This window comes from Nyctereutes procyonoides, unplaced genomic scaffold (genome assembly GCF_905146905.1).
Source record: "Nyctereutes procyonoides isolate TBG_1078 unplaced genomic scaffold, NYPRO_anot_genome, whole genome shotgun sequence".
NCBI classification, from domain to species: domain Eukaryota; kingdom Metazoa; phylum Chordata; class Mammalia; order Carnivora; family Canidae; genus Nyctereutes; species Nyctereutes procyonoides.
In genome coordinates this window covers 30,348,743-30,372,913 of record NW_026575044.1, presented here as the reverse complement: position 1 = coordinate 30,372,913, position 24,171 = coordinate 30,348,743, and the positions used below count along the sequence as shown (strand labels likewise).

The following is a 24,171-nucleotide window of genomic DNA, read 5'->3' as shown; positions in this document are numbered from 1 at the left end:
GGAGCAGTTTGATCCAGATAGTGTTTATTTCTTTTTTTTTTTCAGATAGAGTTTCTTAGGTACTGAGTGGTGCTTATTAAAGGCCTACAATATCATGAGTATAACACTTTTCCATGCAAACACATCTAAATAGAAGAGAAGGTTCTATGTGCAGCCATATTCCTTTCATATTCCTGATAAATGACCCTGCTGCTTATTATGTGATGTGGCCAAATATGATGTTAAGGAGGCAAGTTGATTTGAAGTTTGTGAAAGCTATAATACAGCAAAGGTTATATTTACTTTATAGCAATTTGAGTTGGGTTTATGACATCAGGTCATTTAATACAGGGGTAGAAATGTACACATGAAATCAATGAAGTCTGTGTCTTTGTTAACCTGGGATTTACTGGGGGCACCTGGTTGGCTCAGTCAGTGGAGCATGCTGCTCTTGATCTTGGGGTTGTGAGTTCGAGCCCCATGTTGGGCATAGAGATTACTATGAAAAATAAAATAAGCCTAGGAATTATGAGTTTACTTGTCTTTTGTCTTGCCTTTATCATTGCTCAAGAATTATTTGTGATAGTTCTATGATATCACAAGTTTAAAAGCGATTAACATCATAACCACTATAGATTGGTATTCAACCCACCTTGAGAATATGACAGGACTGCCTGCCCTGGGCTGTATGTCTTAGGTTATCTGTGGACCCAGGTCCAAAAATCAAAATCTTGAGGTGAAGCCAGAGGTCTATTCATGCATGTCCAGATCAAAAGCACTGAGTCTAGAAGGAAGAGGTAAACTACAATGAACTGGTTGGGGAAAGGAGATGCTTCTAGTCACAGAAGCAGACCCAGAGCAAGGAAAGAAGGAATGAAGCATGAGTATGCTGTGGTGTGGGTTAGATTCAGGTGAACCTTAGCAGAAGGAGATCCTCTGAACAGAGGCACTCCTTCCACTCTTTACATGCTCTCTGGAGATTGGATGTGAAGCTTTCATGTGGGAGGCTCTCAGCAAACAGCTATCATTGTCACCGTTATCATGAGATTGTCACTCTTACAGTGAGACACAGTTTATCTGGAACTAGAGATATGAATTCACACGAGGTAGCTATTTACTTGTATTCAGGTATCTCGAGCTTCGGTTCTCTGTTAACTATGTTTATGGTATATATTATTTTCCTTAGTAGAAAAGATGGGAGGCAGGGTTTGTATTCTGAGAACCTTAACATTGAAAAGTCCCTTATTTCCTGGATGGCAGTCTCAGGGCTAGTTAGTACTGGTTTTATTTTACTGTGCTGAAATACTGCTTTCTCTTGGCATAGGTAGCACTCTACTCTCCTTGGTTCTCCTTAGATCCCTCTCTTGCTCCCTCTCTGCTGGTTCACCTTAAATGCTAGAATTCTGGGGCATCTGGTGGCTCAGTTGGTTGAGCATCTGCTTTCTGCTCAAGTCGTGATCCCAGGGTCCTGGGATCAAGCCCTGCATGGGACTCCTTGCTCAGGGGGGAGTCTGCTTCTCCCTCTGCCTCCTTGCTCTCTCTCAAATAAATAAATCTTAAAAAAAAAAGTTAAGAGTTCTTCAAGGCTCAGTCCTGTCCCTCTTTTCTCACTGCACACTTAATCCCTCTTCAAGCATCTCATTTTTGCACATCAGTGATCATATTTGTACAGGTTTCAGGTACCATCTATGTTAACCAATCTCAAATTTTCTTCCACACCTGTCCTCTGAGCACTAGATAGGTACATCCGATATCTGCTCAGTATCTCTGTTTTTTTTTTTAATTTTTTTAAATTTATTTATGATAGTCACACAGAGAGAGAGAGAGAGAGAGAGAGGCAGAGACATAGGCAGAGGGAGAGGCAGGCTCCATGCACCGGGAGCCTGACGTGGGATTCGATCCTGGGTCTCCAGGATTGCGCCCTGGGCCAAAGGCAGGCGCCAAACCGCTGCGCCACCCAGGGATCCCCTCTCTGGTTTTTTTTTGCAGGTACCTCAAGCTCATGCTAGCTATCTTCTCATGCCCAGGCCTCTGTATTCCAGAACTCAGAATCACCTCCCAGCACTTACTTAAGTCAAAAAAGCCTGAGAGTCATCCTTGGAACTTGTATTTTCCCTTACCTCACATATCAAATTCAAATCCTGTTTAGTTTATCTCCTATCTCTTAAATATCTCTGCTTTTCTTCCTATTGACTATCATTCCATCACTCAGAGAAATCATTCCTACTCGTAGATTGCTACCAGTCTTCCTGAATCTACTTTGCTCCCTTTAGTAGATATCATCCTCAATTTTCTCATTTTCTAGATGAGATCATCCAATGTTCTCATGAGAAAAAGAAAACAGAAGTTCATAGGGCAGCTGCAAACCTCCCTGGTTTGCTTCTTGTTACACCTTCACAGCCACATCTATCACTGCTCTCCCGACTAGAGACCAGAGCAGGTTGGCCAGGTTCCCATCCGCCCAACGTGGTCAAATGTGTTCCTCCCACAGACTCTTCACACGTGCTGTTTCCTCAGCGGAGGATACCTCCACCCGCATGCCTTTCCTCATCTAACTAGCTGTATATGATCTATTCATCTGAAAACTCACTTCTTACCTCATGTGATGGCCATATACTGGCCATAGGCTTCCAGAGCACTTGCTTCCCACCTCCACTACAGGTGTTTACTGTGCTCCCCAAATAAACCACTTACACTTGAATCCTTGTCTTAATGTCTACTTCTTGTGGAACCCAAACCAAGCTATGCCATAAATCTCAGAGTGTGCTATCTGGACTAGAGCAGCATCAACATTACTCAGAAATTGGTTTCTGGAGCAAAAGTTTTGTGTTTGTTTTTTTTTAAAGTAGGCTCTATGCCCAGTGTGGAGCCCAACGTGGCACTTGAATGGACTACCTTGAGATCAAGACCTGAGCTGAGATCGAGAGTCAGATGCTTAATTGACTAAACCACCCAGGCACTACCAAAATGCAAAGTCTTAATCCAGACCTCTCATACAGTAACTTTGAAGTTGGGAGTCAGCAATCTGTGTTTTCACAAGGCCTCACAGGGTGCCTGGGTGATTCAATCAGTGAAGCATCTGCCTTCAGCTCAGGTCATGATCTCGGGCTCCCTGCTCAGGGGAAAGTCTGCTTCTCTCTCTTCCCTCTGCCCCTCTCGCTGCCCCCCTCCCTGGCTTGTGCTCTCTCTCTCAACTAAATAAAATTTTCAAAAGAAAACCAAAAACAAGGTCTTGAGATGATTCCTGTGCATCCCAAAATGTCAGAACCATTGGAATAAGTCATACCTGCTTCCTCAAACAGAAAACCTAGCTCTTTTCCCCTTTGTTCCAAATATATCTCTAAAAAATTAAAAAATAAAATCTTCAGAATTTTTTTTTCAATCTTCAAAATTTTATAAGAATCTTAGCTATCGGGATGCCTGAGTGGCTCAGTGGTTGAGCGCCTGCCTTTGGCTCAGGGAGTGATCCTGGATTCTGGGTTTGAGTCCCACATCAGGCTCCTTGCATGCAGCCTGCTTCTCCCTCTGCCTGTGTCTCTGCCTCTCTGTCTCTCATGACTGAATAAATAAAATCTTAAAAAAAAAAAAAAAGAACCTTAGCTATTTGGGGACTAAGCTTCTTAAAACAATTTAAGAGTTTTAGACCATCACAGCTACTTATTCTTGTATATACTTATTCTTGTATTTGATTTAATTTAATTACATTTAAATGTACCCATTTACCAGACTGATCCCATTAAAAAAATTGATGTTAATCAGACATGCTGTTACTTTGATTTCCTTAACTGTTTCTCTCTTTACTTCCTCACTGACATCAGTTTATTATAACATTATTAGAATACTTTTTCTAATACTTTTTTCTTTTTAATGAAAAGTCTCTTTTTAAAAAAGTCTTTTTTAATGAATGTCTCTGGGGATCAGGGTACCTTTGTCTAAACCATTGAAATCTGAGGTTTTTTTTTCCCCCACTGATTCATGAGTCTTCCTCCAGAAAATTTTCCCTTAAAGAATGTTTTTTCCAATCTACTAAAATATTCCATTTAGAATTATTTTCGGTTGTACTTTGATAATCTGCTTTATTTTAGGTGATATTTAGTCCCAACAATATTATAGATTTTCAATGTCTTCCAGTATTGAATCTTTAACTGAATCTCTGTTCCTATCTTGTGCTTCTGTAATGAAGCCAGGCGCTTGCCAGTTTAGCTTCTTTGGTCCAACTATTATTGGAGTTTTGAACACAGAAAGATTAACTTCATCAACTTTTTTCCATTCTAAAAGTGGAGGCAGTCAGTGGTCTTGTTCATAGGAACACATATCCATAAAGAGAAATATTTGATGACCTTAGCATTTGAGTGTTATTTTTGAAAACTATCAATTGTGTACTGTTTTGTTCTTTGATCTTTACTAACTTCTGCACACTATAGAACAAATCTCTAGCATGAAAATCAGTGCAGTTTTCCACTAGTTTCCATTACACAATCTATAATCTGGTTTTAGTTAACTATTTGAAATTCTTCCCAAACACTCTTCACTTACTCTCATGTCATTTTTTTCTTTATAGTATCTCTGCTTTGAATGCTTTTCCCATACCTCATCTTGCTGAAATTTGATTTATTCACTCTCAAAGCTACAGCTCGACAATATAATTAAATGGCTAGCTTAGATATGTTCTAGTGCTTAAGATACATCAGTAAACAAAACAAAGATCTCTGTCTTCCTGAAGCTTATATTCTCCTTGATCTTCAGGCAGAATTTAGAACTTTGATAGCAATTTGTTTATACCCCTAACAGAACATTACAATTAATTTGTTTTAAGTCTTTTTCCCAACTAGACCAGTTTTCAACACTGCCTGCTCCATAGGATCACTTGGGAAACTTTGGAAAAGCACTCATATCCAGGTTCCATCTCTAGGGATTTTGACTTTTTTTTTTGGTTTGGGGGAAGTCCCACATGATTCTAGTGTACAGCCAAGGGTTAAGAATCACTGCACCAGGGGCACCTGGGTGGGGCAGTCAGCTAAGCACCTGGCTCTTGGTTTTGGCTCAGGCCCTGATCGCAGGTAGTAAGACTGAGCCCAGCCCCGGGCTCTGAGTGAGGTGGCTTAAAACTCTTTGCTCTCCCCCACCCCCCGCTCAACTCTTGCATGTGTATATGTGCTCTCTCTCTCTCTCTCTCTCTCAAATAAATAAATAAATCTTAAAAACAAAACAGACCAGACTATGAAATTTTTGAGGGTGTGATTATGGCGCTCATTTGGTACTACCCAACACCTAGCACAGAGTGAGCAATCAATCCGTGTTTGTTGAACTGTTTTGGCAGTAAGGAGAAATGGTTTGGGCTCTCCTTTTACTGACGGACTAAGATGTTGAGATGGATGGGCACTTTAAGAAATTGGATTAATTCAAATTATTAAGATACATAATCAATAAAAATTAACAGACAATAACCAGCTTTTCCCATAAGTGGCCTGAGGTGATCTCCGAAAATAGTTTGCTTTTCATTTGCCCCAGAAAATCCTATGAAATCTTGCAAACAAGAGGTTCAAATTTTCATGTGAGCTTTAAGAACCCACGTTAAGCTGCTCAGGCCATCAAGGGTATGCATATCTGAAAAGCCACCAAGTATCTGACAGCTGTCACTTTGCAGAAACAATGTGTGCCATGGTTTGCTACAGTGGTGGAGCTGGTAGGTGTGCCTAGGGCCAAACACTGGGGCTGGACACAGGGCTGGTGGCCCAAAAAGAGTGCAGAATTTTGACAGTACATGGTTAAAAATGCAGAGAGTAATGCTGAACCGAAGGGTTTAGATATAGATTCTCTGGTTATTGAGCACATCCAGGTAAACAAAGCCCCCCAAATGCAGTATTGAATTTACAGGGCTTGTAGATTAACCCCTACGTGAGCTCTCTCTGCCACATTGACACGATCCTTACTGAATGAAAAAGGGCAGATTGTTCCTAAACCAGAGGAGGAGGTTGCACAGAAGAAAAAGATATCCAGAAGAAACTGAAGAAACAAAAATTTACGACCTGGAAGTAAATTTTGCATAAAATAAATGCAAATAAAAAAATTTAAAAAACCAGATAATATCCAGAAAAACAATAGAAAGCATTTCATAGAGAAACTTAAGACCCTGAGGGTTTAAAAAAGGAAAGATAAGGAATAAATTATGTATTAGGAGACACTAAGGAGGAGAATCATGAAAGAAAAATAGTTTGAAAATACCATCCCTCTGTTTACTTTTTACTTTTTGATTTTTTAAAAGATTATATTTATTCATGAGAGACACAGAGTAAGAGGCAGAGTGATAGGCAGAGGGAGAAGTAGGCTCCCCGCAGGGAGTCCAATGTAGGACTCGATCCTAGGACCCCGAGATCACCCCCTGGGCTGAAGGCAGACACTCAACCACTGAGCTAGCCAGGCATCCCCAGACTATTTTTTTAATTTTTTTTATTGGAGTTCAATTTGCCAACATATAGCATATCACCCAGTGCTCATCCCATCAAGTGCCCCTCTCAAGTGCCAGTCACCGAGTCACCCCAGCCCCCGCCCACCTCCCCTTCCACTACCCCTTGTTCGTTTCCCAGAGTTAGGAGTCTCTCATACTCTGTCACCCTCTCTGATATTTCCCACTCATTTTCTCTCCTTTCCTCTTTATTCCCTTTCACTATTTTTAATAGTCCCCAAATGAATGAGACCATATAATGTTGGTGCTTCTCCGATTGACTTCCTTCACTCAGCATAATACCCTCCAGTTCCATCCACGTTGAAGCAAATGGTGGGTATTTGTCGTTTCTAATGGATGAGTAATATTCCATTGTATACATAGACCACAGCTTCTTTATCCATTCAGCTTTCGATGGACACCGAGGCTCCTTCCACAGTTTGGCTATTGTGGACACTGCTGCTATAAACATCGGGGTGCAGGTGTCCTGGTGTTTCACTGCATCTGAATCTTTGGGGTAAATCCCCAGCAGTGCAATTGCTGGGTCGTAGGGCAGGTCTATTTTTAACTCTTTGAGAAACCTCCACACAGTTTTCCAGAGTGGTTGCACCAGTTCACATTCCCACCAACAGTGCAAGAGGGTTCCCTTTTCTCCGCATCCTCTCCAACATTTGTGGTTTCCTGCCTTGTTAATGTTCCCCATTCTCACTGGTGTGAGGTGGTATCTCATTGTGGTTTTGATTTGTATTTCCCTGATGGCAAGTGATGCAGAGCATTTTCTCATGTGCTTGTTGGACATGTCTATGTCTTCGTCTGTGAGATTTCTGTCCATCATGTCTTTTGCCCATTTCATGATTGGCTTGTTTCTTTGGTGTTGAGTTTAATAAGTTCTTTATAGATCTTGGAAACTAGCCCTTTATCTGATACATCATTTGCAAATATCTTCTCCCATTCTGTAGGTCGTCTTTTAGTTTTGTTGACTGTTTCTTTTGCTGTGCAGAAGCTTTTTATCTTGATTAAGTCCCAATAATTCATTTTTGTGTTTGTTTCCCTTGCCTTCATGGATATTTCTTGCGAGAAGTTTCTGTGGCCAAGTTCTAAAAAGGTGTTGTCTGTGTTCTCCTCTAGGATTTTGATGGATTTTTGTCTCACATTTAGATCTTTCATCCATTTTGAGTTTATCTTTGTGTCTGGTGTAAGAGAATGATCTAGTTTCATTCTTCTGCACATGGGTGTCCAGTTTTCCCAGCACCATTTATTGAAGAGACTGTCCTTTTTCCAGTGGATAGTCTTTACTGCTTTGTCGAATATTAGTTGACCATAGAGTTGAGGGCCCATTTCTGGGTTCTCTGTTCTGTTTCATTGATCTATGTGTCTGTTTTTGTGCCAGTACCACACTGTCTTGATGACCACAGCTTTGTAGTACAACCTGAAATCTGGCGTTGTGATGCCCCCAGATATGGTTTTCTTTTTTAATATTCCCCTGGCTATTCGGGGTCTTTTCTGATTCCACACAAATCTTAAGATGATTTGTTCTAACTCTCTGAAGAAAGTCCATGATATTTTGTTAGCGATTGCATTGAATGTGTAAATTGCCCTGGGTAACATTGACATTTTCACAATATGAATTCTGCCAATCCATGAACATGGAATATTTTTCCATCTCTTTGTGTCTTCTTCAATTTCTTTCAGAAGTGTTCTGTAGTTTTTTGGGTATAGATCCTTTACCTCTTTAGTTAGGTTTATTCCTAGGTATCTTACGCTTTTGGGTGCGATTGTAAATGGGATTGACTCCTTAATTTCTCTTTCTTCAGTCTCATTGTTAGGGTGTAGAAATACCACTGATTTCTGGGTATGGATTTTGTATCCTGCCACACTGCCAAATTGCTGTATGAGTCCTAGCAATCTTGGCATCCCTCTGTTTATTAAATACTCTATAATTTTAATGTACTTTGGGGCCCCTTGTTTTGCTTGAGTTTCACTATGACGGTGTACAGGGCAAATATCATTCCCATTTTACAGATGGGGACTCCGAGTCGTGGTAGATGAGGTTAGGTGATGGTCCAGGGTTATATTCCAGCTTGATAGTAGGTAGAGCTAGGACAAGAACCTAGTCCCTGGTTTTAATCCAATGCTCTTTCCACACCCTGGCTACCCACCAAGGATGAATCGTCCTTGAGTTTGATTGTCTAGCAGAAGACATTCATGAATCCACATTCCCTTTCTTCTACATGTCTGGGTCTTCCCTCCAAGGACCTCCTGGCTTGACCTCCTGGTTTCCCTCAGCCTAGGTTCTTCTGTGAAGACATCACTGACCCCTTTGGAGAGATTCCAGTGCTCTTCCCCAGCCCCAGCCTTCAGTGTAGGGGGATCCCCAGAGCAAGCAGATTGCCTCCAGCGATTTTCCCACAGACCCTCATGTCTCTTCTCAAGGTTGCGGCTCCCAGGAGCTCAGTAAACGCCCACGAAGGAAATTTGCCATTGCTTGTGGGATACCGCTATTTTAAAATAAAGATTACATGGCAATTGGGACAGGAGTAAACTATAATTATGTGTAGACTCCAAAGTGATGCTCAACCCTGCCATGATTTTAAGCTCTTGGGCCAGTTGTTATCCTGAAGGATATAGTGTTAATCCATTTTCATGATTCTGTGGTAGGAAAACTGGCAGCTCCAGAGGAAGGAAGCACGTATTTCTACTTTTTTTTTCTTTTTTTAAATCTGTCACGTAGGTAATGCATTGCTCTTACATGCCAGTGGAGTTCGCTGTAGTGATGAAAATGCAGAAGGTTGAGGAGGGCTGGCATCAAATTACGAGTGCTGGTGAGGGCCGGCTGACGCAGGTACATGGAACAGCCACAAGGTGGCAGCTTAGAACTAGGACATTCTGGATCAAACGTCCGCAGCCGGAGTACCTTGCAACACTCTCCAGAGTGGAGAAGGGACGACAGGTACAGTGGGGCAATTTAAAAGGAGAAAATAAATAAATAAATAAATAAATAAATAAATAAATAAATAAATAAATAAATAAATAAATAAATGGAGAAAGAGATGGTAGTGCTTGCTGCATACATCTTCATACTTTTGTTTCCCCTAGAATAAAAGTCCAGCTCACATGTCCACACCCAGACCCCAGAAAGTCTCATCGAATGCACCCCGAACCTGCCTCACTCTCAAGAAGCCCCACCGTGAGTCTGAGATGTTCCATGCCTGACCTGGCTGTCCTCAGGTGGCCCTCATGCTTTCATAGACTCTTTAAGGACTTCCTGAGGGTAATTGTGCTTTTATTTGATTTTCACCTAACATGCTTACTTTTGAACTTCACCCTCGTACAATATGTTCCTCTACCCTGCTTATGAAAATATACTTTTATAAATGTATGTATAGATTATACATAAACACACTGTATGTATTATAAAAATATATGACATACGCTGATACATCAGGGAACCAGTGCTTTCCATCATTCCTTGCATGCAGTAGGTACTCAATGTATGTTTACTGAAGGGAAACAGAGATAAAGTGTCCAGAAAAGGAAGGTGCAGACTTGGCAGCAGAGCAAAAATTCAACACGGTATAGAGGTTGTAAAGAGTCACAGTGTAGAGGGTCATAGAGGGTCATAGTGTCGAGGGTCATAGTGCAGAGGGTCATACACTATTCAACATAGTGTAGAGGGATAAGAAAACAACAAGTGAAAAAGAGAATGCCCACTTCTCTGCCTCTTCTCCGAGCAAACCTACCACTTCCAGAGGTCCTTGAGACCCAGGATATCTTCCTCAGTTTTGATCCAAGCTGATACCATGTTCACATGTTCCTTCTAGTGATTTGAACACCAGTTCTTCTAAGATGAGAATGAAACTTTAGTAAAAATAAGACTTTAGTAAAAATAAAAAACCTGATTACTAGAGGGCAAAGTTTTGATGGCACATGCAATCTGAACTATTCCCAGTACTGTGCTCAGAGTAAGTACTTGATAAAGCCCGATTACAAACCCAACCTGCCCAAAAAGAAGTTCAAAAGGTAAGCACCGAAACACATGGATATAGGGAATGACTGGAGTCATTAAAAGGAAATGTTATTTCTAGTAAACCACTTGTGTATTACTTAAAACATAACTCTTGTTAAGTATCTACCAAATCGAAATTACATTTTAGCAAAATCATCATTCCCCAGACACACACACTAGGCTCAAAACAATGCCTATAGGTAGGGCAAAGGTCACTATTTCATTCTGCCTTTGAGGAACTGGTAATGGTGGGAAAAAGTGACATGTCTATACAAACATATTGAATAATGAATGGCAAAATAAATGCTGTAGAAGCCCAGAGGAGGGAGAGATCCCTTTTCTGACATTGAAGCATTCATGAAGGAGACTGCTACTGTCCTCGACTTTGGTACATGAATCACATCTAGATAATTCTAGGATGGAGGGGGGTGGGGGAAGGGCCATTCTTGGAGCAGAGGACCAAGAAACAGGCTCAGGAAGGTGTGCTCAGAAGATGGTAAAAAAAGCAGGGTGGACAGAACAGAAGTTCATGGAGGGTGTGGCAGGAGATAAGGCTGAGATACCTTCAGGGCGCCAGAGCTGAGGACTCCCCACGGGCCAAGCCAGCAGTCTGTTCTTTACCAACCACACTACAGGTCTCTGATGAGGCTAGTGACTTGGTGGAGGCTGAATTGCTGACAGATTATGCCATGTATGTTGGTTTGGGTATGATGAGAGATGTAGATGATGATTTATTTATTTATTTATTTATTTATTTATTTATTTATTTATTTTCTTATTTATTTAATTATTGTTTCAGAGAGAGAGAGAGAGAGAGAGAGTGGCTGTGGGGAGTGGCAGAGGAAGAGGGGGAGAGAATCTCAAGCAGATTCTACCTTGAGTGCAGAGCCTGACGGGAGGCTCCATCCCAGGACCCTGAGATCATGACCTGAGCCACAACCAAGAGTGTGACACTTAATCGACTGGGCCACCCAGTTGCCCCTTATTTTTTTTTTAGAAGTTATCCAAACAATCTGTAGCTACTATGTGTATATAAATGTTCAAATGCATTACAGCCAGTAGATTTATTGCACAATTATAACTGGATCACAAAATAAATACAAGAAGCACATGCTATTTTAAACGCAGTAATTTTTAAAATAGATTTATAGATTTATTTCTTTATTAGAGAGGGAGAGCTTGCATACTAGTGGGAGTGGGGGGCAAGGGAGAAGCAGACACCTTGCTGAGCAGAGAGCCCCACACAGGGCTTTATCTCAGGACCCCAGGATCATGGCCTGAGCCAAACGCAGACGCTCAACTGACTGAGCCACCCAGGTGCCCTAAACACAGTATTTTAAGTTTTGATGTTACTGGGGAGTGGATGATGAATGAAGAGGAACAATGGCCATGGCTTTATTTAGAAGTCATGATCCAAACCCAACCTAGAGATTGGGTTTTTATTCAGAGCAGGATCTCAGTTTTGAAAGGGGTTTTTTGTGGCCAACATAACGGTAGTTTGCTATACCCCGTGGGGTGTCAAAGGGCCAGCTAACCTGAATCAAAATTTCTTATTCAAGACCTCCAGCCAACCTTCTGTAAAGGTTGCAGCACAAACCTTCTGTAAAGACAAATGGTATCCACATTTTCACTTGTGTAATGGGAAAATACACCTGCTGTAGTTTGGCAGTTCATCAAAAGATTAAATATAGAGTTGCCATATGAACCAGGCAATTCCACACCTACGCCCAAAAGAAATGAAAATATAGCCACATTAAAAACTTGTGCAAGAATGCCCACAGCAGCATTATTCATAGTAAACAAAAACTGGAAACAATCCACATGTTTATCAAGTGATGAATGGATAAATAAAATGTGGCATATTCATACAGTGAAATGTTATTTGGTGATAAAAATTGAAACATTGATACATCATATAATATGGATGGATTTTGAAAATGTTATGTTAATTGAAAGAAGCCAGACACAAAAGATCACATATTGTAACATTCCATTTATATGGAATGTCTGAAATAAGCAAAGCTACAGAGACAGAAAGATGACTAGCATTGCCAAGGCTTGAGTAGGTTGTGTGGAAATGGAGAGGTACACTTAAAAGGTATAGGGTTTATTCTTGGGTAAAATGTTGTAAAATTGATTGTGGAGCTTGTTACACAACTATGAATATGTTAAAAGCCACTGAATTCTACACTTCAAAAAGGTGGATGCGGCAGCCCCAGTGGCGCAGCGGTTTAGTGCCGCCTGCAGCCCAGGTCGTGATCCTGGAGACTCTGGATCGAGTCCCATGTCGGGCTCTCTGCATGGAGCCTGCTTCTCCCTCTGCCTGTGTCTCTGCCTCTCTCTCTCTGTGTCTCTATGAATAAAAAATTAAATTTCTTTTTAAAAAAAAGGTGAATTGTGTGGCATGTGAATTATACCTCAATTAGACTGTGATCAAAAGAGCCAACGGACACATGAAAAGATACTCAACATCACTCATCATCAAGGAAATGAAAATCAAAACTACAATGAGGTATCATCTCACACCTGTCAGAAGGGCTAAAATCAAAAACACAAGAAACAATAGCTGTCGGGGATGTGGAGAAAAAGGAACCCTTGTGCAGTGTTGGTGGGAATGCAAACTGGTGCAGCAACTGTGGAGGACAGTTGGAGGTTCCTCAGAAAAATTAAAAATAGAATTACTATATGATCCTCTAATTCCACTGCTGGGTGTTTACTTAATAAATAAACATTAATTTGAAAGATATATGCACCCCTAGGTTTATTTACAATAGCCAAGAAGCAGAAGCAACCCAAGGGCCCCTCAATAGATGAGTAGATAAAGAAGATACAATGGAATACTACTCAGCCATAAAAAAGGATGAGTTCTTGCCATTTGCAACAACATGGTGGATCTAGAGGGTATCATGCCAAGTGAAATCAGTCAGAGAAAGAAAATACTGTATGAACTCAGTCATATGTGGAATTTAAGAAACAAAACAAACAGAGACAAACCAAGAAACAGATTTTTAACTCTAGACAACACACTGATGGTTACCAAAGGGGAGGTCGGTGGACGCGGGTGAAATAGATGAAGGGGGTTAAGAATACACTTATTGTGATGATCACTGAGTAATGTATAGAATTGTCGAATCTATATTATATACATTAAATGAATATAACACTTATGTTAATTATACTGGAATAAAAAAAAAAAGAATGACCTAATGGGGTGCCTGGGTGGCTTAGTCCGTGAAGCATCCAACTCTTGGTTTCGGCTAAGGTCAGGATCTCAGGGTTGTGAGACTGAGTTCCACATTGGGTTCTGCGCTCAGCTCAGAGTTGGCTTGAGATTCTTTCCTCTTCCCTCTCTGCTCCCCTCCTCTTCCCCCTACTTATGCACTCTCTTTATCTCAAATAGTCTTTAAAAAATGACCAAAAGAAAAATACCTGCTGCTGTGTCCATAGTACTGGAAAGGATTTCAAGATATCATCTTACGTAGTTTGATCAATTAGATGTAGTTCATCTAATATAATGTCAACCAATTATTGAGCACATGTAATGTGCCAGGTGTTTGGATTTGATATTGTGAAAGCCCTGAGGAATGGCACTTGGCTTAAGCTGGATCAGAGATAGCTCCTTGGAGGAAATGATGCCAAAGCTGAGAGTTGAAAGGTAATCAGACATCAGCATGGAGGTACTCAACAGTTTAGGGGGTGTAGTTTTGGGGAGTGTTGTGCAGGGAAGCCATTAATGCTTAGTCTAATTGGTATATAAAGTACCAGGTTGGAAGGAGCAGGAGATGTAGCTAAAGAAGTAAATGTAGCGTGAGAGGCGTTGAGCACCATTCAGTATAAACTGGACCACCGAAATGTTTCCTCCAGGAAGTGGCACAGTATTTGTGTTTTGGACAGATCACTCTGCATGTGTGGAAGAGAGAGTCATCAGGGGGCCACATTGACAGAAATGATCAGTTAGGAGGTCAAAGTCTAGAAAAAAAAATGCCTGAGAGGGTGAAAGGGTACAGTAGGAAGGATGATGATAGAGGAGAGAAGGGAGGAGAGAAACGGTTTTCAAAATGTTAACGAGGAGGTATGAGAACCAGCATTCTGGTTGATGTGCCCAAGTGCAAGGAGCCTGTGACAAGCTTGCAGAAGATGGAGCTGCCCAGAGGAGACCAAAGTGAGTTGAGTTCTAGACCTGTTGATTTTGAGAGATGTCCAGCAGGAGTTGGATCTTGAATCTGCAGCTTATGGATAGGAGGCCAGTGAAACCTTGGGAACAGTTTAGACCACCCAGACTGACCGGTAATATTTAATACCTGTTACATTCATTACCCGCTTTCTGGGAGTTTGTATGTTATTAACGTATTTAATTCTCCCAACAATCCATTCAATTGATATTTTTACCCCGTTTATGTAGAAATGAGAGATTAGGAATAATAATGAGGACTTCTATAACTTCCCCCGGAATCTGCCTACCTGCATCACGTACTTGGTCTGCTGGCCTCAAGTATCTGGTCCACCGTGGACAAAAATCACTCTTCTCCAGAGTGCGATCCCTCCACTTAGGTACTAGAGCTCATCCTTTACTCACTGTGGAGAGTTTCAACAATTATCCCCTCTCTCCATCCATCACAAAAACTTCCATCTTCTACTGGATCATTCTTTCCAGCCTACAAACATACAATGATTTCTCCTAGTTCAAAGAAAGACCAAAACTCTCTCTTGACCACTATTCTGTTTTCTTGCTCATGTTCCATTCTTATTCTTCCTTTTACACCTCAGAAGAGTTGCCTCTATGCCTTGTCTCTAAGTTCTCTATTTCATCTTATTTGAACTCACTCCATATAGCTTTATTGCTTCCAGTCTGCCAAAAGTGTTCTTAGCAAGTGGCCAGGGAACCTCCTTTTGGCTAAACCCAAGGATCGGCTCTCAGTTCTCATCTTCTGTGATCTATCTGCAGCATCTGACTCAACTGACCACTCCCCCTCTCTTCTTGCTACTTGCTTTGGAGGCTATGACATTCTCTTGGATTGTCTCTTACCTCTCTGGTCACTCTCTTAGCATCTTTGGTTTATTCCTCACCTCTCTGAGCATTTAGCGAGTAGGGTCTCAGCAAGCTGTCCTTGCAGCTCTTTTCTCCTCTACTTTACATCTTTGTGGTCTCATCCAGTCTCATGGTGTTCAGCACTCTCTATATGTTGCTAATCCCAGATTTATGCCTTTAGCCTACACCCGTTCCCTACATTCTATGTTCATAGATCCAACTGTCAACTTCATTTTGATGTCTAAAGGAAAATGCAAACTCAACTTGTCCCAACTGAACTCTTGATCTTCCCCTTCCTTTCTAAGTGTTGTTGTCTTTCAGTTTTCGCAATTTTAGTTAATAGCACCTCGAATGTTCTGGTTGCTTAACCCAAGACTCATCTTGATTTTTCCTTTTCTCCCATATCCCACACCCACTCCAAATCTCTTGACTCTATCTTCAAATGATGTCCAGATCCCACCTCTTCCTTCCATCCCCACTGGTACTTCCCTGGTCTAAGCCATCATCTGCTTCTCTGTTGATTTCTTCAGTAACCTTTTAATAATCCACATTTGCTGACCTTTCAGGCTACTCTCAATATAGCAGCCAGAATGATCCTGCTGAGACTGATTTGATCTTCTTATTCCCTTGCTCAAAATCATCCAGTGAATGCTTGTATGATACAGAGTAGAACCCGAGGTCTTGGCAAAATCTTCAAGCCCTCCCCTCACCACACACACACACACACACACACACACACACACACACACACACAAAATTTGCTATCCTCTTTGCCTGGAACTCTCTTCCTATAACAATCCCCAAAGCTTGCTCCACTTATTTCAGATTAAGAAAGTAAATATCCCCTTCTTAGTAAATCTTTCCATGAAAATTCTATTGAAAATTGCCCCCAACAGTATTTATTCTCTTTTGCTAACCATGGTGAATTTGTATCATCAATGGGGCTGGGCTGGAACTGTTACCTAGATTGTCTTCCCTAAAGAGTTCTCAGGCTTCATGGGCCACAAAAACAGTGTGCATGGCATTTAGAAGGCAGAAGATAAGGAATGACCACACTGATTTTGCACGTAGAGGCACAGTGCAGTGTGCAAAGTGTTGGAGTCGCTTACCTGGTTGGAACATCGCTGTGGCTGGAGTCACAACTCCTACAGCTCTCCCTGTAGCCTTCTCTAGTGTCTCAGACTCCAGGGTCAAGGATGTGTTTAGTGCCATGATGAAGGGGTGCGGCTTCTCCTGTAGGACTTCCCCACATCACTGAAAACAGAGGCTTGGAAATGAAGCGACATCAATGAAAATTTTCATCCATCCTCCTGGTTTCATCTGGCTTCCCTTACTTCACACTCCTCTTCCCTTGCTGGCTGCCTGCCCTGCTGACCTCAGGCACCAGCACCAGACATGAGAGCCACAAAAGTTCCCACAACTGCACAAAGTCAAATTCCTATAATAAATCCATGTGTGCATGTGCGCACGTGCATGCGTGTGTGTGTTTTTATGCTGGGAAATGTTGAACAACTAGCTTTCCAGGAAAAAAAGCCCCAATTAGTAGCATTTGCCAATTTCCTTTGTATAAATATTCCCACTCTGGCCATTTTGAGCTCCTGGTGTGATACCACTAAATGAGGACTGGGGAGGAGATGCTAGTAATTAGCTCTCTCAGGCCAGTGCTAAGCAACTCCTGCACACCAGTGGGAGTTTGTCCTAGTGGCTTTGCTTCTCCACTGCACCTTATCTCACAGACCTATTTAGATTTTTTCCATAGGTTTCAGCACCATCTACCCTGCTACATATTTTAGTTATTTGTCTCCTACCTTGGAATGTAAACTCCATCAGGGCAGGGATTTTTGTTGTTTTTGTTCTCTGCTGTATCTCTGGCTCTCAGAACAGGTGCTGCCCTCTGTATTTACTTATTGTATATATTGATTGGAGAGAGGAGGGAATGAATGAAGGAATGTAGTGTGGGAGGATGGCCAGTGCAGCGGCAGAACCCGATGTGTGGCAGAAGAAAAACCTGAGTAGGAACTTTGTCAAGGTGTCACCTGGTTTGAGTCAGTTCAACAAGTATTTGCAGATGCCTGCCATCTGCCGGATATTTTGCCTTTGGGGCACATAAGAAGAAAAAGGCATGGTTGCTACTCTGGTGGAATCTTGAGGGGCTGGAAAAGAAGGAGAGAAATCATTATCAGGGGACCTGGAGACATGGAGGGTTTTAAAAATAAAGAAGTATTCAATAGCGCCAAAGGCAGAACAGTGGCCAGGAAGAAAGGGATGGAAAAGGATCCTCTGAATGGGGCAACTAGGAAAGTGATTTAAGGGCTTTTCTCTGAGAAGCACCCCCAGTCCCTCCTTCCTCTGGAGGTCATACTCCCAAGCTCTCTAGCCATGCTTCGAAGCAGCCACGTGATGGAATTGGCGTTGCCAGCCAGCCTACCCTTCTGGCAGCGGACTCTGAAGACAGGACTGTTCTTCAAAACCTGTACTCCCCCCCCCCAAAAAAAAACCCAGAAAACCTGTACCCCTGGTGCGCAGGTCAGTGTTTGGCACTTGTAAGTGCACAGTGCACAGTAGATGAAAAACCAAATTTCAAGGAGTTTAAAAATTTAGACATCTCAGCTATTTATCTTGGGCTTTTCTTAGAGTTATTTTCTCTTAGCATTTTCTGTGGAAACTTAACAGAAATTGGACCGTTGCAATACTAATTTTGTCCTTTGGTGCTCTAAACTGTAGGCCTGTTTGGGGGATCAGAAGTAAATAGTAAGTGGTATTTTATAATCAGACAAGACACATGTAGGATTAATAGAAAATGGATTTGCAGCCCGAATTTTTTGTCAGGAAATACTACTGACTTTTCTTTATTATGTTCCCAAAAGGTATTGTTTCATAGGGTCTCGAATTTTGAAACTTTGACTTCCAATATCCATTGGTCACTAAATTCTGTCCTGTTGGTTTCAGAAAAATGTCATCTGGCCAGAGATTCCTCCGTTGACCATCTTGTATGAATAGTGCCCCGGGGCCTCTCTAGATACCTTCTTCCCTTCAGTTACATGCTTCTTGAGGACACGTACCACTTCCTCACATGGTGTCCTATAGCAGCACCTGAGACAATTGCCTTATCTCCCATGAGAACATAAGTGCCATGAGGGCAGGACTTCATCTGTTTTTTATTTTTTTAAAGATTTTATTTATTTATTCATGAGAGACATAGAGAGAGAGGCAGAGACACAGGCAGAGAGAGAAGCAGGCTCCCTGCGGGGAGCCCGATGTGGGACTCGATCCCCAGACTCCATCGTGACTTAAGCTGAAGGCAGACGCTCAACCACTGAGCCACCCAGCTGCCCCAGGACTTCATCTGTTTAGTTCATTGCTTGATCCCCAGCCCTGAGAATAACACTGGCATAAAATAGAGACAGGAAATCTATGGACTAGATGGTAATGAGCCTTCTGGAGCAGTAAGTAGATCTCATTTTCATGGGCTTTTATTTATTTTTTTAAGAAAGAATTTCTAGAAACTGATAAAGTTGAGAACATGAGAGCTGATGCTGGGACTGTGTGGTACACGCCACAGGAGCCTCATCCTTTTCTACAGAGATGGGCAGATGGCTCTCCCATGGCTTCCCTGACCCTTCCCTTCCAGCTCTTTCCCATTTGCCCCTCTTCCCACTGTTACTCCAGCCTCGCTGCCGACATGCCAGAGTCTTCTCTCTCCTTAAGACCTTGGTTATGACCTGCTGCTCCCTTAAGTCACTTCTTACCTTTCTCCTTTTTCTCACATTCCAAATTCTCAAATGTGAGAATTGTGCTGACAACTTCCATGTCTTTTCCATCTATTCCTCTCTTAAACATTGATCATCTGGCTCCCATTCCTAAATATTTCTGGAAACTTCTCCTTGTGCAACTATATCCAAAACGGTTTTTCTTAACCTTTTTGAATCTCTCATCTAAATAGAGAGCAATCCATCTAAAATGAAAACCTGATCATAACAATTTCTTGCTTAAATCTGGCTAGGCCTTCCATCCACCTGAAGACCAAGTTCAAGCCTGTTTTTCATGGAACCTTCACCCTGCCATGGCTGTTTCCCACCGCTCTGCTCTGCTCAGCTCACCACTCTCTGTTGGGCATTAAGCTTTCCATCTGGACCCCCTGTTTTATCCTTGCTTGCACTATAATTCCTTTGCTCTGGCTGCCTTCTGTCTAAAATACCAGAGCTCTTTTCCCTATCCCCAACTAGCTAAATCCAGCTGATGCTTTAATAATTTAAAAACAATTTTTTTCAGTCTGTGGAGCATGTGACTCTTGATCACGGGGTTGTGGGTTCAAGCCCCATGTTGGGTGTAGACATTACTTAAAAATACAATCTTTTTTTTTAAAAAAATATTTTATTTATTTATTTGAGAGAGAGTGTGAGCGAGGGAGCACAAGCAGGATGAAGGGCAGAGGTAGAGGGAGAAGCAGACTCCCTGCTGAGCAGAGACCTCATGTGGGGCTCAATCCCAAGATGCTGGATCATGACCTGAACTGAAGGCAGATGCTTAACCAACTGAGCCACCCAGGTGCCCCTAAAAATACAATCTTAAAAAAAATAATAAATTTTTTGAGCAACGGTGTATCAAGTTGTCTCAGTATTGATAACCATCATTTGTCCACTCATTTTAAATGTCACATCCAACATATACTTCTTTTTTTTTTTTTTAAAGATTTTATTTATTTATTTATTCATGAGAGACACACAGAGAGAGGCAGAGACACAGGCAGAGGGAGAAGCAGACTCCCTGCGGGGAGCCCGATGGGGAATTCAATCCCAGGACCTTGGGATTATGACCTGAGCCAAAGGCAGATGCTTAACCACTGAGCCACCAAGGCATCCCTGTCCAGTATATTCTTTTTTTTTTTTTTTTAATTTATTTATTTATGATAGTCACAGAGAGAGAGAGAGAGAGAGAGGCAGAGACATAGGCAGAGGGAGAAGCAGGCTCCATGCACCAGGAGCCCGATATGGGATTCGATCCCGGGTCTCCAGGATCGCGCCCTGAGCCAAAGGCAGGCACCAAACCGCTGCGCCACCCAGGGATCCCTGTCCAGTATATTCTTAAACTTGAATCTGATTTAGGGGTTTAGATTGTTTTATTAATCTATTCTTGTTTTTAGTGTTATAAATTTCAAGTGGTTTTAAATATCTAACATCAGGAAAAGCAAGCCTCTCCACTTTCTTCCTGCATAATCCCTGACACTGATCCCCTTCTCCCAATTCACTTTCAAAATTTTCTTGATGGAGCACCTGGGTGGCTCAGGTCATGATCTCAGGTTCCTGGGATCAAGCCCCTTGTTGACATCCTGCTCAGCAGAAAGTCATCTTCTCCCTCTCCCTCTGCCCTTCCTTCCTGCTCACCCTGTCTCTCTCTCACTTTTTCTCTCAAATAAAATCTTCTTTAAAAAAAGTCTTTTTTCTTGGCTATTTTCAGATACTTATCTTCCCAGGTGAGCTTAAGGACCACTTTTTTCAGTTTCTCCCTCTTCAAAGAAATGGGACTTAGATTGAAATTGTACTGTAATTATCAATCATTTTAGAAAGTATTATTTTGTTGTTAATGTAAAGTCGGGAAGAGGAAAAAGCAGAGGAGCTAGCAAATGTTCAGCTATAATTCTCATAGTTCCCAGCTGTCACTAATTTCTTCTATACTTTGGTTTTTGATAGGGTGCAATCGTTGATAAAATGGTTTCTTGTCCAGAAAAATGATCTAAGACTTGGGAATTGGCTAAAGAAATTACAGAGTCATCTTTTGGTGGAGTACTGGGCAGTCAGGAGAACAACTGATTTTGTAGGGGTGCACACCTTTGATTGTCTCCTATTGACTAAGACAAGATTGAAGTAGCAGAAAACTGTTAGTCATGCAAATGATTCTTGTCAAGAGATATGCAAATACTTTTGTTCAGTAGAGTTACAAGTGACTTCTGCCCGGTAGAAAGAGAACCCCAATATTCTACATCTTTTTCCCATGTAATGTTAGTCAGTTTCCCAACTACTAGCATATCTATTTCAACATTCCTGATTGCCTCTATAAATGACCATTCCTTAACTTCTTCTTGAAACTGGTTCTTACACCCTACTGGTTGTAATTAATTGTATTAAATCTCATACATGTGTGCATTTCTATTTTCATGACAGTCATAATTTTTTACCTTTTTGAAAATTATGCTTTAGCAGTTTTGTACCTTAACAGACTATGTGGGAAATGTAATTAAAGCAGAATTCTTTTTTAAAAAAAATTCAATTATCCGACATATAGTAAGTACATCATCAGTTTCAGATGTAGTGCTCAATGATTCGTCAATTGGGTATAACACCCAGTGCTCATCACATCACGTGCCCTCCCCAATGCCCATCACCCAGTTACTCCATCCCCCCAGCCGCCTTCCCTTCAGCAACCCTCAGCTTGTTTCCCAGAGTTAAGATTCTCTTATGGTTTGTCTTTCTCTTTGGTTTCTTCCTATTCAGTTTTCCCTCCCTTCCCCTATGATCCTCTGCACTATTTTTAATATTCTACATATGAGTGAAACCATATGATAATTGTCTTTCTTCCAACTGACTTACTTCACTTTGTGTAATACCTTCCAGTTCCATCCACGTCAGTCTAAGCAGTAGATATTCATCCTTTCTGACGGCTGAGTAATATTCCATTGTGTTTATATACACTGCATCTTCTTTATCCATTCATCTATCGAAGGACATCTCAGCTCTTTCCACAATTTGAAAGCAGAATTCTTTTGCCTACAATCTTCAGAGGAATTAATCTATATATGTTGTATATTCAACTCTACAGAAGCCAGCAATCTCCATTATCTTAAACCCAGGAAAGATCATAAGCCCAATCCCTTATTTATTTATTTTAAAATAGAAACAATACTGTTAAAGACAGATTTTCAAGCAACTTAGTCATGAGCAGATATCAAAGTTTTATGGTATTCTCGAAGGCAAAGGCAGTGGTGTTTAGAACGCTAACAAGGATTTATTCTCGGTAGGGGTATTTCATAGAAAAAGAGAACATTTTTATGTTCACGATAAGATCAGATACATCAATAAAAAAAAGTTTGGTAAAGGTACCTGATATTCCAACGGGTGGGTGAAGAACTCCAGATTCCCCAGACAAACCTTAGTCCCACTAACCTTCATCAGCAAATGGCCTGTGCATTTTATCAGGAGTGCTAACTTCTTCCTGGGAGGAAGTTTTTCCCAAGTCCAGCTTCGAGACAATTTTTGGTTTACACTCATCTTACAATTAAGCGTAAGAAAGTACATTAAAATTCTGATTTTTCCTTGACTTCTTTAGTGCTTTCAAATAAATACAGCAAATTTTCAATACTTTCTGAATGTTTTTCTTCTTTTTTATGGCCTCAAGCAAATAGTCCAGCTGACTACAAAGTCCACAGTTAAACACAAAAGGCCCTTTCTAGCTCCCAGCTTTCGATTCCTTTCTTCAGAGTTGAATCTTACTGGCATCTCCTTGTTTATTTCTTACAGATGTGCTGGGCACGGACAAGCAGACCTGTCTAAAACCTCTATTATCTTTCTCCTTCTCATCTCTAGAGATGGGCCTTCCAGCCCTGCCACCTACACAGCTGAATGCGCAATGACATCCTGATGGAGGAAGAAAAGCTCAAACAATCTCTCCCCCGCGTGACTTGTCTCCACACAGGGTGGCAGAGGACTTGTCCTGTGCTTTTTCAGGAAACCAGACAGAGCATTTCTGATGGAAAGAGGAAAAGTCAAGAGACAGGACCCAGGAAGGACTCCTGGATGTCTCAGTGGTTGAGCGCCTGCCTTCGGCTCAGAGTGTGATCTCGGGGTCCTGGGATAGAGTCCTGCCTCAGGCTCGTTCCTCCCTCTGCCTGTGTCTCTGCCTCTCTCTCTCTGTGTCTCTCATGAATAAATAAAGAAAATCTTTGAGAGAGAGAGAGAGAGAGATGACCCAGGGGAATTCCGAGGCACTCCCTGTTAGAGGGCCAGAGACCTGGGCAGAGGAAGCCCCAGCCTAGATTCCAGTGAACCTGAAATGGCTGTCTGCAAAACTCTGAAGGACTTCATGAGTGCTGGGACCCATTTGCAGGAGGCCCTGCATTTGATTCCCAGGCCATCTCCACCAGAACAAATACAAATGGCTGGAACTCTCTGACCTTTCCGAGAAGGTGAAGTGCCAGGGCAGGGGAGTGAGGCTGACAGTGAGGGGCGAGGAAGGGTGGTGGGAGGACTGGGAAACCTTGCGAGTGTGTGTGCCTCTGAGGGATGAGGAGGGTAGGCCTCTTCCAGAGGCCTGAACTCTGAGGCTCTGCTCCCCTTGAGGGCCAAGAGGAACAACTTTACAGTTTGAAGCCAGCATGGTTTTGAGATGTTTGAAAGCCTGGGCCTATTCTCTGAAGCCCCACCACACATCCGTTCAAACATACTAACATGTATTAAATGTACTGACATTTCACATTACCCAAGTACAGTTTTTTTTTTCCCTATAAAATATTGGGTGTATTTATATAATTCTACTTTAGAAAATGTTTGGCTGTAACTTTAATTTTTGATTGTGTTTCTACATAATCATGTTTACTTGAGATTTCGTACAAAGTAAGAAAATCTAATCTGTAAATTTTTTCAAATGCAAAAATATTTATGAATATTAAATGCAACGACAGATGAATTCGACATATGAGATTTGGTACATTTAATTAGG

The 24,171-nt window shown here is 41.6% G+C and overlaps 1 pseudogene; it reads left to right on the top strand.

Moving 5' to 3' along the window:
* Positions 1-739: 739 nt before the first annotated feature.
* LOC129508649 (60S ribosomal protein L17-like) lies at positions 740-6,018 on the top strand (annotated as a pseudogene).
* The last annotated feature ends 18,153 nt before the right edge of the window (positions 6,019-24,171 follow it).